This window comes from Pelodiscus sinensis, chromosome Z (genome assembly GCF_052426305.1).
Source record: "Pelodiscus sinensis isolate ZL-2025 chromosome Z, ASM5242630v1, whole genome shotgun sequence".
NCBI classification, from domain to species: domain Eukaryota; kingdom Metazoa; phylum Chordata; order Testudines; family Trionychidae; genus Pelodiscus; species Pelodiscus sinensis.
In genome coordinates, this window is record NC_143085.1 from 11,485,322 (window position 1) to 11,498,765 (window position 13,444).

General features: G+C 48.1%; 1 long non-coding RNA gene across 1 annotated transcript in view; it reads right to left on the reverse strand.

The window, feature by feature from the left end:
* LOC142818384 (uncharacterized) overlaps window positions 1-12,202 on the reverse strand; it is a 129,849-nt gene extending 117,647 nt beyond the window's left edge. The window contains exon 1 of the long non-coding RNA XR_012895878.2: window positions 12,078-12,202. This is a non-coding gene — a long non-coding RNA (uncharacterized LOC142818384). The remainder of the gene's footprint in view (window positions 1-12,077) is intronic.
* Window positions 12,203-13,444: the final 1,242 nt, after the last annotated feature.

A 13,444-nucleotide genomic window follows, 5' to 3' on the forward strand; every position in this document is an offset into this window, starting at 1 on the left:
TCTGAGTCTCTCCCCATAAGTCATGAGCTTCAGCCCCCCAATCATTTTCATTGCCTGTGGCCCATCAAGTTCCTATGCGTGGCCCTCAAGACATGTTGTTTATTGTTGTCCATGTGCACGGTTGCCAGATTCCACTGGTTTCCATCCACATTTTTGTTTTTCCTACGGGTCTTATTAAAGTGCACATAAAATCAAGGGAACAAAGTGAGGTGTGTGCTGACTGAGCACAATGCTGACTGTGAGAGCTGTGTGTTCTCTCTGCATCTAACCAAAACACCTCTACAGTTCGATTAGAACACCCTGCAAATTCTAGGTAAATGAGCACAGTTAGCAAAATATACTTACTCCTTAGAGACTGTCTTGGTTACGGCACTCTTGTGACCCACTGAGACGAAAGAGGACCACTCATGCGGCCCACTCACTAGCCTACATTGCCCATCCTTGATCTACATCCTTTCCATAGTGAGGGGCCCAAACTGGACATAATACTTGAGACGTGGCCTCAACAGTGTTGAATGGAGTGGAATAATCACTGCCCTATACCTGCTGGCAATGGTCCTACTAATGGAGCTTAATATGGTCATGTCTACACCTGGAAATTATTTTAAAATAACTTATTTTCCTGAAAAAACTATTTTGAAACTATTTATTTATCCTGAAATAACAATTTCAAAATAGTGGGTCCACACTACAGGGAAGCCTTGAAATTAGCCCAAGGTAGGCTTCCTTAATGTAGAACGTGCTGCCTCGACTTAAGGTATATTTACAGTATGGTTCCAAGATCTACCACTAGATCTTGATCTACCGGTTGGTGAGCACTGCAATAGAGTATTGCTCTTTTTGGGTATGTCTACACTACGGGACAAGATTGAGTTAAGATACGCAGTTTCAGCTACGTGAATTGCGTAGCTGAAGTCAAAGTACCTTAACTTGACTTTTGGTGCTATCCGCACTACAGGAAGTCGAAGGGAGAACACTCTCCCTTTGACTTCCCTTCTTCCTTGTGAAAGCAGGGTTACTGGCATCGAGGGGAGTGCTCCTCTCAGTTCAAATTAGCTGTCTTAATTAGGCTTGCTAATTTGAACCCTGGAAGATCAACAGCAGCAGTTTCAATCTTCTCTGTAGTGTAGACATACTCTTTGAGCCTCAGGAAGCTCTGGGAAGTAATTACTTTGAATTATTGTGGGGAGTAGTTATTTTGAAACAGCAGCAGTGGAGCATCCACACTACTGCTATTTCAAAATAACTATTTTGAAATAAGCATTATTCCTCATGGAAAGCTCGAGCTATTAGTTCAAACTAACCAGCCCCTTATCATACATATAGTAGCCCAGTGTCTGTGCGTCTGTAACACTGATGTACATGGCCACGCGCCCTGTGTACGTCAGTGCCCTGCCCCCCTTCCTCTCCCTCCGTGGCGGGGGAGCCGCTCAGCTGGGAGCGGTGCAGCGCGCCGTGCAGGGAGGGGAAGGGGGCGAGCCTGGCCAGAAGGGGGGTGGAAAGCAGAGCTGGGAGGGGATTGGGGGCTGTGGGGCTGGAGGGGAAGATGGGGGGGCCGGAGGAAGGAGAGAGGGAAGCAGCGCTGGCGGGGAGAGGTATCCGGGGGGCCGTGGGGCTGGCCAAACCGCCATGGAGGGAGAGGAAGGAGTGCGGGGTGCCACAGAGGGAGGGGAAGGGGGCGGGGCGGGGCAAGCAGAGCTGGGGGGGATCAGGGGTTGTGGGGCTGGAGGAGAGGATGGGGGGAGCTGGAGGAAAGGGAGAGGGAAGCTGGCGGGGGAATATCCGGGGGGCTGTGGGGCTGGCCAGCAGGAAGAGGGGGCGAGAAGCAGAGCTGGGGAGAGATCGGGGGCCATGGGGCTGGACAGGAGGAGGGAGGCAGGAAGCAAACCTGGCGAGGGGGGGAGGTGCAGCCACTGGCTGCAGCCGGATCCCAAAGAGCCGCTTGCCGCTGCTTGCTCCCCTGCCGGGGCCCAGCTGAACGCCGGTCAGGTGGACCTGGTGGGACAGGAAGGGGGTGGGGCGGTGATGTAAACGGCCAGGGGGTGGGGCTGTGTACATCACCGTCCCCCCTTTCTCCTCCCGTCGTGGCGCTGAGTGCTGCACCCCTCAGCCGGGCCGCCGGGGGAGCCAGCAGCGCAAGGGGCTGTTTGGGCTCCCCCAGGGTGGGAGGGGAAGGGAGGAAGGTGATGTACACGGCCCTGGCCATGTATGTCACCGCCCCACCCCACTCCCTTGCGGCAGCCCGGCTGAGCAGGCAGCACTCAGCCAAGTGCCACGGAGGGAGGGAAGGGGAAGGGGAAGAGGAAGGGGGAGCGGGGAGAGATGGGGGGGGAGGGAAAGGCAGGAGGAAGAGGAGAAGAGAAAGGGAGAGTGAGAGGCAGGAGGGGGAGAAGAGAAAGAAAGAGACAGAGAGAGAGGCAGGAGGCGAAGAAGAGCTGAGAGAGAGGGGGGAGGCAGTAGGAGGAGAGAGACAGAGCGAGAGAGCTCAGGAGAGAAGACCTGAAAATCCCGTCTTATGACGGGCTAATTGGCTCGTTTTGAAATAATAGGCTTGGTAGTGTGGATGTTCCGCTTGTTATTTTGAAATAAGGGAACTTATTTCAAAATAACTCCCTAATGTAGACCAGGGCTAAGCCTTTAAACTTTCTTGGCAACAAGGACACACTGTTGACTCATCTCCAGTTTCTCATTCACTGTAATCCCCAGGTCCTTTTCTGCAGAACTGCTGCTTAGCTAGTAGCAGTGCTTGAGATTCTTCCATTCTACATGCAGGACTCTGCATTTGTCCTTGTTGAACCTCATCAGATTTTTTTGGCCCAATCATTCAATTTGTCTAGATCACTCTGAGCCCTATGTCCTACACCAGTGGTCACCAACCAATAGATCAGGATCTACAGGTAGATCTTGGGGCCTCTGACAGGGGATCCTGATGGGTTTGGCCAGGAAGCTATCAAGAGCTGGCACTTCAGTTGCCCCTTCCCCCACTGTCATGCTGCTCCTGCCCTCTGCCTTGGAGCTGCCCCCCTGGGAACCTCCTGCTCGCTCTGCAGCGTGTGGGAGGGAAAAGAGGGGGGCGCTGATGTCAAGGGTCCCTTCTCCCCGCACTTCTGTACCCTGTCTCCACACAGAGAGAAGGGGATGGAAGGAGCTTGGCAGTGCAAATCTCTGTCACTCTCACACACTGTGTGTGTGTCTGTCATTCTCACAACACACACTGCCCTTCCCTCTCATCTCCTGACCCAACACACATGTGAGGGATTATTGGTACTTCTTTCACTGCTTGCAAAGTGGGTTGGTTTGGGTTTTTGACTGGTCTGTGCATTTCATCATTTTCATTTCTCTCTTATGCTTAAATGTAATTCTTTGAGGAGTGAGTTCTAAAACACCTAACCTGTCATGGCTGCAGTAATTATCCCTGTAGTAATTGCTGCTCTTGGTAGTGGCTGGCATGACCCTGCAGCCCCTGAGAAAGGCAGAGCAGGGGGTCTCCACATGCTGTCCTTATCTGAAGACACCTCTCCTGCAGCTCCCATTGATCAGTAATGAGGAATCGTGGCCAGTAGAAGCTGTGGGCTCAGTGCCTGTAGATGAGGGGCAGCACATGGCACTATGGAGCCATTGCTGTACATACAAGCTGCTTTCAGGAGTGGTGCAGGACCAGGGCAGGAATAAACCTGCCTTAGCCCCACTGCTCCACCACCCGGAAGCCATCTCAGTTAAATAGTGCCCAGCCAGAGCCTGCTTCCTAAACCCCTGACCCAGCCTTGAACCCCCTCCTACACCCAACCTTCTGCCCCAGATATGAGTCCCCCTGCACCCAACTCCTTCCCAGAGCTTGCACCCTGAAAACCCTCCTGGACCTCAATCCTCAACCCTGGGCTAAGCCCGTCTCACAGATCGAACCCCTTGGCCCAAGACCAAAAGCTGCATCCCAACCCCCTGCCCCAGCCTGGTGAAAGTGAGTGAGGATGGGGAGAAGAGGGATTGAGTGAGCAGGGTGAGGCCTCAGAGAAGGGGCGGGAAGGAAGTGGGACAAGGATATTTGGGTTTGAGGTAGATCTTACACTGCACTTAAAAAAGTGATCTTCACTTGAAAAAGTGATCTTGTGGTTAAAAAGGTTGGAGACCACTGCTCTACACAGTTTATTGTCATCTGTGAACTTGCTGAAGGCACAATCCATCCCATCATCCAGATCATTAATGAACCGGTTGAATAAAACCGGCTCCAGGACCACTCCGATATTTGCTGCCAACTAGACATCAGCTCATTCAGCCCAATGATCTAGCCAGCTTTCTATTCACTTTACAGTTCATTCATTCGAGTCATTCTTCTTTAACTTGCTGGCAGTAATACCGTGGGAGACCATATTAAAAGTTTTATTAAAGTCAAGATAGATCACATCCACTGCTTTCCCCATGTCCACAGAGCCAATTACCTTGTCATAGAAGCTAATCAGGTTGGTCAGGCATGACATGCCCTTGGTGAATCCATGTTGACTGTTCCTGCTCACTATCCTCTCTTCCAAGTGCTTCAAAATGGATTCTTTGAAGACTTGTTTCATGATTTGCCCAGGGACTGATGTGAGGCTGACCATCTATCTGCAGGTGTGGAGTATGTGCCCATCTCCTTATGTCAAGTTTTATTTTTTCTCGACTGAGATGAAAACCTATCTTGCACACAGATCACATGGGATGGACTATGGTGCTTGCTCCTTGCCTTCTGGCCAATGCTGTCATATATACTGCCTATAGCATTCCATTATGTAGGGTGCTTTGTTGGCTTGCCTGGAGCCTCCATTCAGACAGGAAAGGGTGTTGTAGCATGTTGATAGACTCTGTCTTCTAGCTCACAGAACCAGCTACGTGGTATTCTGGAAAGTACACCTAGCGCATTGTGTCTGGGCAGTGACTTTCGTAGGTGGTCCCTTATCCTCCCATTGCAGCACTGGAATCTCAGTAACACCCAATGTAGCTGTTTGGGTTGCTCAGCAATGGCTTTTCCCTGGTGCTTTCTAATGGCTTGTGATCCGGCTTCATGCCCACCCAGAGGGAACTGGATGGAATTGTGCCATCCCACCCAGCAGAGCCAGAAGTCCCTACTGAGCACAGCCCCTTTCTGTGTGTAGCTGCTCTCACATGTGTTAGGGGCTGCTGGTTTTGCACCTGTACTGCCTGCAGGCTTTCTCTTTAGACATCACACAGCTCTACCTGTGCTGCGGGGCTATAATGCTTTAGGACTCAGACTCATAGACTTTAAGGTCAGAAGGGACCATTATGATCATCTAGTCTGACCCCCTGCACAATGCAGGCCACAAAATCTCACCCACCCCTCCTAGAATAATCCTCTCACCTATATCTCAGATATTGAAGTCCTCAAATGATGGTTTGAAGACCCCAGGATGCAGCGAATCCTCAAGCAAGTGATCTGTACCCCATGCTACAGAGGAAGGCGAAAAACCTCCAGGGCCTCTGCCAACCTACCCTGGAGGAAAATTCCTTCCCAACCCCAAATATGGCGATCAGCTAAACCCTGAGCATGTGGGCAAGACTCACCAGCCAGACACCCAGAACTGAAGATTCACTTATGATTGTTTTTACTCTTTTCAGTGACTGTTTTGGGGTTTTTGACCATTTCCATGCTGGATCAATGCCTTAGTGGTTCGTGGGTTTTTCACAGGTGTACACAGAATCTGGAATAAGAGGTGGCTATTCCTAAAGTCACAGGCTGCCTTCACATCCTGAGATCTAGGCATTTCCTTACTGGCACTTAGCTTCTCAGGTTCTGGCTGGAGTCTATCAGAAGTCAACAGATGTCTGGTGTAGGAGACCTCAGTCCTCTCCAACTTCAGCTAGTGTGCATTCAACTTAATGCCATACTCATGGTACTTGTTTGGGAATTGTCACAGCTTAGCATCATGGTCCAAGATTGACTCTTCCCTCAAATCGTCTTCTAGAATAAAAATAGCATTGGCTACAATTGCAATACCTGGGATTCAGTGCCTGGTTCAGTTTCCATTAAAACATTCTGTGGCTGAGCTGAGCTGAGCTTCCCGTGCGTATTCATTCCCAGTGATATTTGCCAGAAGGTGCAGCAAAGACTGTCAGATAGGCCCATTCTTGATATCACAGACAGAACCCTTTTCCCCTAGAAAAATCAGGTTGAATGTCCTCAATCATTATGCGTAGCAACTTATTTTTTCCATGCTCTGTTCTGCAGTTTTGAATCAGTGCAGAGCCTCAGTTTACCTGAAAATTTTCTCTTTGCTATGTGTGTGCTGATGCATCTTCTTTGCAGTCTTTCTGGGAACTCCATTTTGGCCTTAGAACTGTATTAGTCTCATGGACTGCAAGTAGAGGACTACTGCTGATTTCAACCTGCCATCGCGGAGTCCATTTCCTTGAAATACATTCTCATATTCTGCTAGACAGCTGGACAGGGCCCAGGTAAGAGTTCTCCCTTCTCTCTCATGCTGAAGGTACGGTGCAGTTGTTCTACCATCAAACCCATGACTTGCACTGTCCTGCTGCCCAGCAGTGGGGGCTTCTCCTGTGTGGCAACTCCTCTAAACTACAGTAACATCTCATGTTTACTGGGTTTCTTATTGCCTGTCTGCATTTGCCCACTGGCCTCAGGATGGTTTTATTGTACATCCCCAGCCCTTGGTTACATTCCTCCAGTCTAAGATTGCTGCTTATCAGCATTGATGGGATTACATTACAATCCAGCTGGACTCAAATTGGTCATTGATCTGATAGCATAGCTGCAAATATGATGGCTGAATGTCTAGCAGCCTTCCTCTGCAGGGTGTGTCACATTGCAAAGTCCCTTCTTTTCATTGGAAGTTTCTTTGTCATCAAGTTTTGCATACACCGCTGCTTTTTTCCCTGGGGAGAACAGCAGCACTGAGCCATAAAGTACCTGTATCCCCACCCCTGCTTCCTTGCCCATGGGATACACATTGTATTTTCTGCCTGGCGCGTTGCATTCTACAATGCATATACCTGCATTCTTGCTTACTCTGCTTCTGTCCTGCTTCAGCTTGAACCCCGAGTACTTGTTCTGCATGAATGGATGATGCTGTTTTCACCCTTTCCCTGGACAGTTCAGCTGTCCCTGCTATTTGGGTGCATTTCTCTAGGGCAAAGTCTATTTCTTTCAACAACCTCTCTTCTGAGCTCAAGAGGGTGTCTTACAAACAAACCTTTTATGTCTTCAAAGTTCCAGCTGGGTGCTGGAATTATCAGCTCTACTAATGCAAATAACTATTCCATCATCTGTTTCAGGGTCTGGGTTAAAAAATTAATGTCTCTCTATAGTCTCGTTCTGTCTGGGGTCACAATACTCATCAAACACTCACCAGCTGTTCCAGTATTTTGGGCACTATTCCTAGTAACAAACAGTGTCTTGCTTCACTTCTTTTTTCCCCAATGAGATGGCAAAAATAAAAAAAAAACCTTCATTTTCTCATCTTTATCCCTGAGGCCTATTTGTATGCAAACTCAGTTCTGGCTTCCACTGATTCTATGCTGGTGCAAATATTTTTATCTGGAAATCCAGCATTCCCAGGATCCCAAGTCCTTCCTGTTTGCTCCATTTCTAGAGCTTTGTTTGCCTATTGATAACATAACACTCTTTCTTGCAGTGGGTCTCACTACTCTCGCCTCTGCCACATATACTATGAACTCGCTTTTCATTGTCAGTTAACTTACAGAAGCATTGCACTAGCATTACAGCCATGTGCACACAGACTCGCTTCTTTGTGCCTCCTTCAAACTTTTCCCTCCTGCAACTTGAGCTTCTCCCTTCAGGTTCCATGCAGGGTACAACAAACAGACAGACCTAGTGATCAGAGACACAACCTGACTCTGCTGAGCATGATGTTACAAGATCATTTTGTTTTGGTTTGATGAAAATATAGCCCTTGACCTTCAAGAGGTAACTGTACTTGTCCTATAAAGCTTTAGGGGCTGAATGGTAACCTTAAATGGTTGGGGTCATTTATCTATCTGCATTTGTGCTGGGAACAGTGGGGATAGTCCAGATCACCAGGTCCATGGTAAGTGCGGATACCAACTTCTTCTCTGCACATGGAGCTAAGAGATCCCCATAATGGTGCAACCCGACACTGGCTTTGAACTCCATCATCACTGCTTGAAAAAGTAGCCATGAAGCTGCAGAAGGGAGATGGCTCCATGTGACCTACTGTCCTACAAAAGTCCCAGTATAGAGGAATAGGAGAAACCCCATTCCAGTGTTAATCAGGAGTCAGAATGCTCATGCCAGTGGCCTGCCCTGGAGTAAGAGAGTGGGGAGTCTGGGTCAGTGGAAAACAATTCCCCTGCCTTGCACCCCCTCCTGTGTGGATCTGTACTGCAGTTTGCAGAAGAGGAGGGAAGGCTCCAAGCAGGTAAAACGAGGAGATTGCTTATGGCAAGCAAAGTTGCATGAGCAGCGGCTGAGAGGAAAGAGTCCCCCTTTGTTACTGATTGACAGTCAAGACAGGGAGAGACAGCCACAGACAGGGAGAGAAAGAGAAATGACAGACACCAGCCCTGCATCCAAACTTGTCTTGGCCCACTCCCCCCTTCAGTGCTCCCCCCTCTGTACATGGAGAGGGCTTTCTTGCTTCTTTGTTTGGCAGCTCAGAAGTGGTGTTGTGACAATGGCCGAGGTGAAAGGGGTTAATTCACGGTACAGAGGTAGGATGTGAGGATGGCAGAGTGGAACAATGGGCAGCCTTCCTCCTTTGTCAGTGCAGCCATTGTGCCGCGTGTGAAAAATGAAATCTGTTTCATTTCACTCCCAGATGCGATCAGCTGGCTCTATTTAGAAACCATCAAAAAAAAAAAGCAATCTAAGTGCCGAGAGGCGGGGCTGGAGAGAGAGGAGCCCCCATTATTTATTTATTTTGGATTTTAACATTTATTTTGCTTTAACCCACTCTCTGCCTCTGGCACTCAAGTTACTGAAACAGGATTAAAGCTAGAGAGAGCTGCCCATCCTTGGCAGAGCTCCTGACCCATGCTGTATGGACAGACTGCGGCAGGGCACATCCACAGAACCAGTGCTCCTGCCCTGGTTTGTAGAAGCAGGCTGCAGGGTAGTTTCCCCAGAGTCAGCCTTCCTGCCCCACTGCTACGTATACAAGCTCAAGCAGCAGGTTCCCCCAGAGTAGCCCTCCTGCCAAAGTGCTATACATACCATTGCTGGCTTGGATTTCCTCAGAGACAGTGCCCTGCCCTGCTCCTTCCAATCCCCAGATGACAGAAACTGAAGTTAACACAGAAGCTCTCCCCCATCAGTCTGTAAGGCACCTCCTGTTCAGAGAAGCTAGCACTGGTGTGGAAGTGGTCAGCTCTCCCATTCCATTCCCTCTCTTACCTCCTGCTGAGAAGGGCTGGGTCTGCAGTACCAGTGAACCTCCCCAGCCCCATCCTGCAAGGGAGCAGACGAACAGCCTGAAGCCTGAAATCTTCTCTCCACAGAAATGGTACATGAGCTACAAAAATATGAGTTTTCCCTGTATGTCCCATCAATGTGATTCAACATTGGCCTGCAGGGATCACTGGTAGAGGTCAGAGAGAAGATCTGCCTAGCACCCAGTTCAAAACCTTGGCTTTTCTATTCATGCTACCAGCAAAGTGGACAATTACTACCAATTTCCAAACACCTGTTTACTTAACAGCAGAGACTCACCAGCTCTTCACCTAGGTAACAACTTCGGCTATGGCCAATCCAGACTGAATGTGAAGCAGCTGTCCAGAGAGGGAAGGTTACATAACCCAATTATCAATCCCCATGAGCCATCCAGACCCCCAGTCCTGCAAAGTCTTATGCACACGTTGAACTTTGCCTATGGTGAGTTCTCTGAAATCCAACAGGCAAACTTCTCATTGGCTTTCACTGCAGAGCTCTTACTTTCTGCTCATGGTGTTCCCAACATCAGTGCAGGTGCAGTAAAAAGCATGATTAAGTGCATCCTCTTATGTTATCTGCTGTCCTGGGATCCAGAATTCTTCCACTCCAGGAGAGGTAGATGTGGACATAACCAACTTTGCAAAGAGGAACAAGGTGCTCTGGCAATTGATGACACCTGCTCAGTGTCAATGGGCTGAAGAAGTTAAGTGCACACAGCAGGAGAGCGACCCATGGTAGAAATTTACAGTTTTAAGGTGTCTCATCTTCCTATTCTCAAGAGCCCATGGAAGGGTAGTGGGAAAAATCCACATATGAGCAAATGAAAGATTGTCAAAAACTAAGTCTGTGTCTACACTACAAAGAAAACTCAGAAAAAGATACACAAATTGCAAACTGCAATTTTCGTATCTTTTTCTGCTTTTCTTCCGAAAGAGGCTTTTCCGACATTTGGCCGTCTACATGGGACCAAATGTCAGAAAAAAATCCTCTTTCGGAACATCCCTTCTTCCTCATAGAACGAGGTTTACTAGGATGCCGAAAAAACGCATCTGCTTTTCTTGGAAGCGGCAGAGCTTTTCTGGGAGACATTCAGTATCCCAGAAAATCTCTGTAGTCTAGACATACCCTTAAATGGAAGTATCCTGCATCCCTAGTGCATAGATGACATAAGCTGATGTTTTTTCTTTTAAAACAGATAATGAATTCCATAGGATTTTGAATGAATTTTTTATTTATCAACTTCCCATCCCTACCAGACACTCTTCTGAACAGAAAAATATATTCTCAATGAATTAGTAGTCTGAGTGCATTTGTGTTGCTGTAGTACTGAGGATTTTCAGAGCTGGACCACAACAACACGACACCATACAGACACAGAACAAAAAGATGGTTCCTGCCCAAAATGGCTTGCACTCTCAGTACAAGACACAAAACAGCGAAGAGTGACAGAAAGACATGGGGTGGGGAGGATTGTGGGCACAAGGAAACAAAGAGACAAAAGTTTCAGGTTAAGGTATTGCTTTCAAACAATGGGGGAAAAAATCTCATGCCAAATAGCATCAACTGCAAACATCCCAGCCACTTTACAGAGTGCATATAAAAAGTTACAAAGGCAAATAATTAATCTGCAGAGGGGGAGGAGAAGAAGTTTTACTTTTTCGCCAGAAATTTAGGGGAAAGGGAGGAGACTAAAACATGTTGTGGGTTAGCTATGGTTTTATCACTGTTTTTCCTTCCATGTCAAGAAAAGGTGATGTAAGTGAAAGAAAAACAAGATTGACATTTTGCTACCAAAAGAAAAAAAACAGGTGTTTTTTCTGTAAAACTGACAAATTTTCACTTAAATCAAATGTGTGAAACTTTGTAATTTTTTCTAAGAGTGAAATCATCTCAAGTCATAATACAAAAAAAAAGTGATGAAAATGATGGCATTTTAGCCCTGGGAATGAGTTGCATTCAGGGGAAACGCCTTCCCGTTTTTATTTCTAAATACAGCAATGTGGCCGTTTCTCTTTGAATTGTATTGGGTGCTGATTAAAGGTGATGGGCTATTTGATTATTAGGATTGGCAAGTGGAGCTCACTGTAGCAAAAGAAGACCTCCCCCTTCAAATGTGGGCGGGGCTTCAGAAAGTAGGCATCAATCAAGCACCGAGCACACAAAAACGAGCCGAGAGGCATGGCGGGTGCAGCGTTAACATGAGGGCACCAGAAAGGGACAGGGAGCCGAAGACTCCCAAACAGCATCCGTTTCTCCACGGTATCCCAGAACCTTCAGAGGAAAGAACTCTGTCCTCTAAATCTGGACCTACAACATGAACATTGAGAAAACAGATTTCCTAAACCACTATTCTATGCTGCCCTGAGGCTGGCAACGAGACACATGGGAAGGCCCATGGGATGAATGGATGTTCAGACTGACGCTGGTAAATGCATTTGGATAAATCTTGACTGCCTTTTCCTCTAAGAGCTCCACTCTTGCCATAATCACCAGCCATGCCCTCAGTGGGCTTTTGATTTTTTTCTCTTCCCAAGGCCTTTGTGAACACGTGGCAAAACGAGGCAGATGGGTGGCCCTGCTAGCCAAACAGCTCGGTGGGCCGTAGCCCATTCTGCTACTGGCTTCATCTGCCACTTAATAACCCTCTCAGTCTCATTACCTCGTCATTGTCTTCCCCACACCATCCTTCTGTCAGTTCATTGCCGTCCTTCCGCTGAGTAAGGAACAGCACTCCCTGGTCTCCGGAGATGTGGCATGAGGATGGGCCTTTCATGGCAGGGCTGCAGGGGGAGGGGGCGGGGAGATGGCAGAGAGAGCGTGGATGTCAGATCACATAAATCAAGCGCCGTAGCATTCCCATTTAACACACTCTTCCCCTTCGAGTTGTCAGTGAAACCGTTAATTAATTAGCTAATCCTGAGCTGAAGTGGATTCTAAATAGATCTCCCCTCCCCTCCCCCCAGTTAGGTAATTACTGCTGAGGGAGGTTTTGTGAGAGTAATTTTCCAGCAGGGACAGCCCCGGATGGCTGAGGGAGATGAATTTTAAGAAAGGGTGGGGGAGGGGAGGAGGGAAGGGAATCCTATTGCCTTTCTGCAGGGCCGGTACATTTTCTTTGAAGACACAGAGATACAGGAAGTGGGGTGAGCACTAGAATTTTTCTTGTCCTCTGTCCCTGAGAGACACACACTGCAGAGAAAATGGCAGAAGTGTGCCACATGCGCCCATTGCTCAAAAGCCCAAATGACTAGCTAGTTCATCTCTTCTCCCTTTAGTCTCAGGATACCATTGTGAGTCGGACCAGAGGAGAAGTGATCCTTGCGCGCACTGTCAATGGTAATCTTTCTGCTGACTTCCCTGGGCCTTGGAACAGGGCAAGGATGAGACTAAGCAGAAAGCGAGATCGCCCATCTCCACTTACTCCCAGGGCAGAGAAATTCCCCTGGGTGCTGCTTAGGGAAGTGCCGGCACGTTTTTTAGTTCAGCCACTATCACATGAGAGTGGTGTCCTCTGTCTAGCAACTGAGGGGGCATTGCTCAGTGAGGGGACCCGGTTACATGTACAGGGCTAAGCTACACACCACTGTACTGACACCCAAATACATATAATAGTTGATTTGTCACCGCTGTTGTTACAGATCTAGCTTGGAAATGGAACTTTGCACATCCAACTGTCCCTCAAACAAAACGTGATTGGTATCTAATGCCTGGTGGGTGAAATACTCTGGTGGGACTCAGCCCAGCTGCTAGTGAATAGACATCCATGTTACAAAATCCAATCCCCACAATGGCAGCACCGCATTTCCAGAAAGCTCAGAGAACATTTTCTCTTCACTGTGCATTGTTTCCATGTTCTTCTGCATTTGCAAGTTCGGCTCTGTTTCCCACCCATAGAAGGTGGGTGCAATATTTCATCAGTGAGGTCTCATTTCGTCCCCAGCGCTGCATGCCCAAGAGATTCAAAGAAGAAGCCAGGTCAAAATTTTCAAAAGCAGCTAGAGATTTTGTCCTCCATGTTGGTGGTGA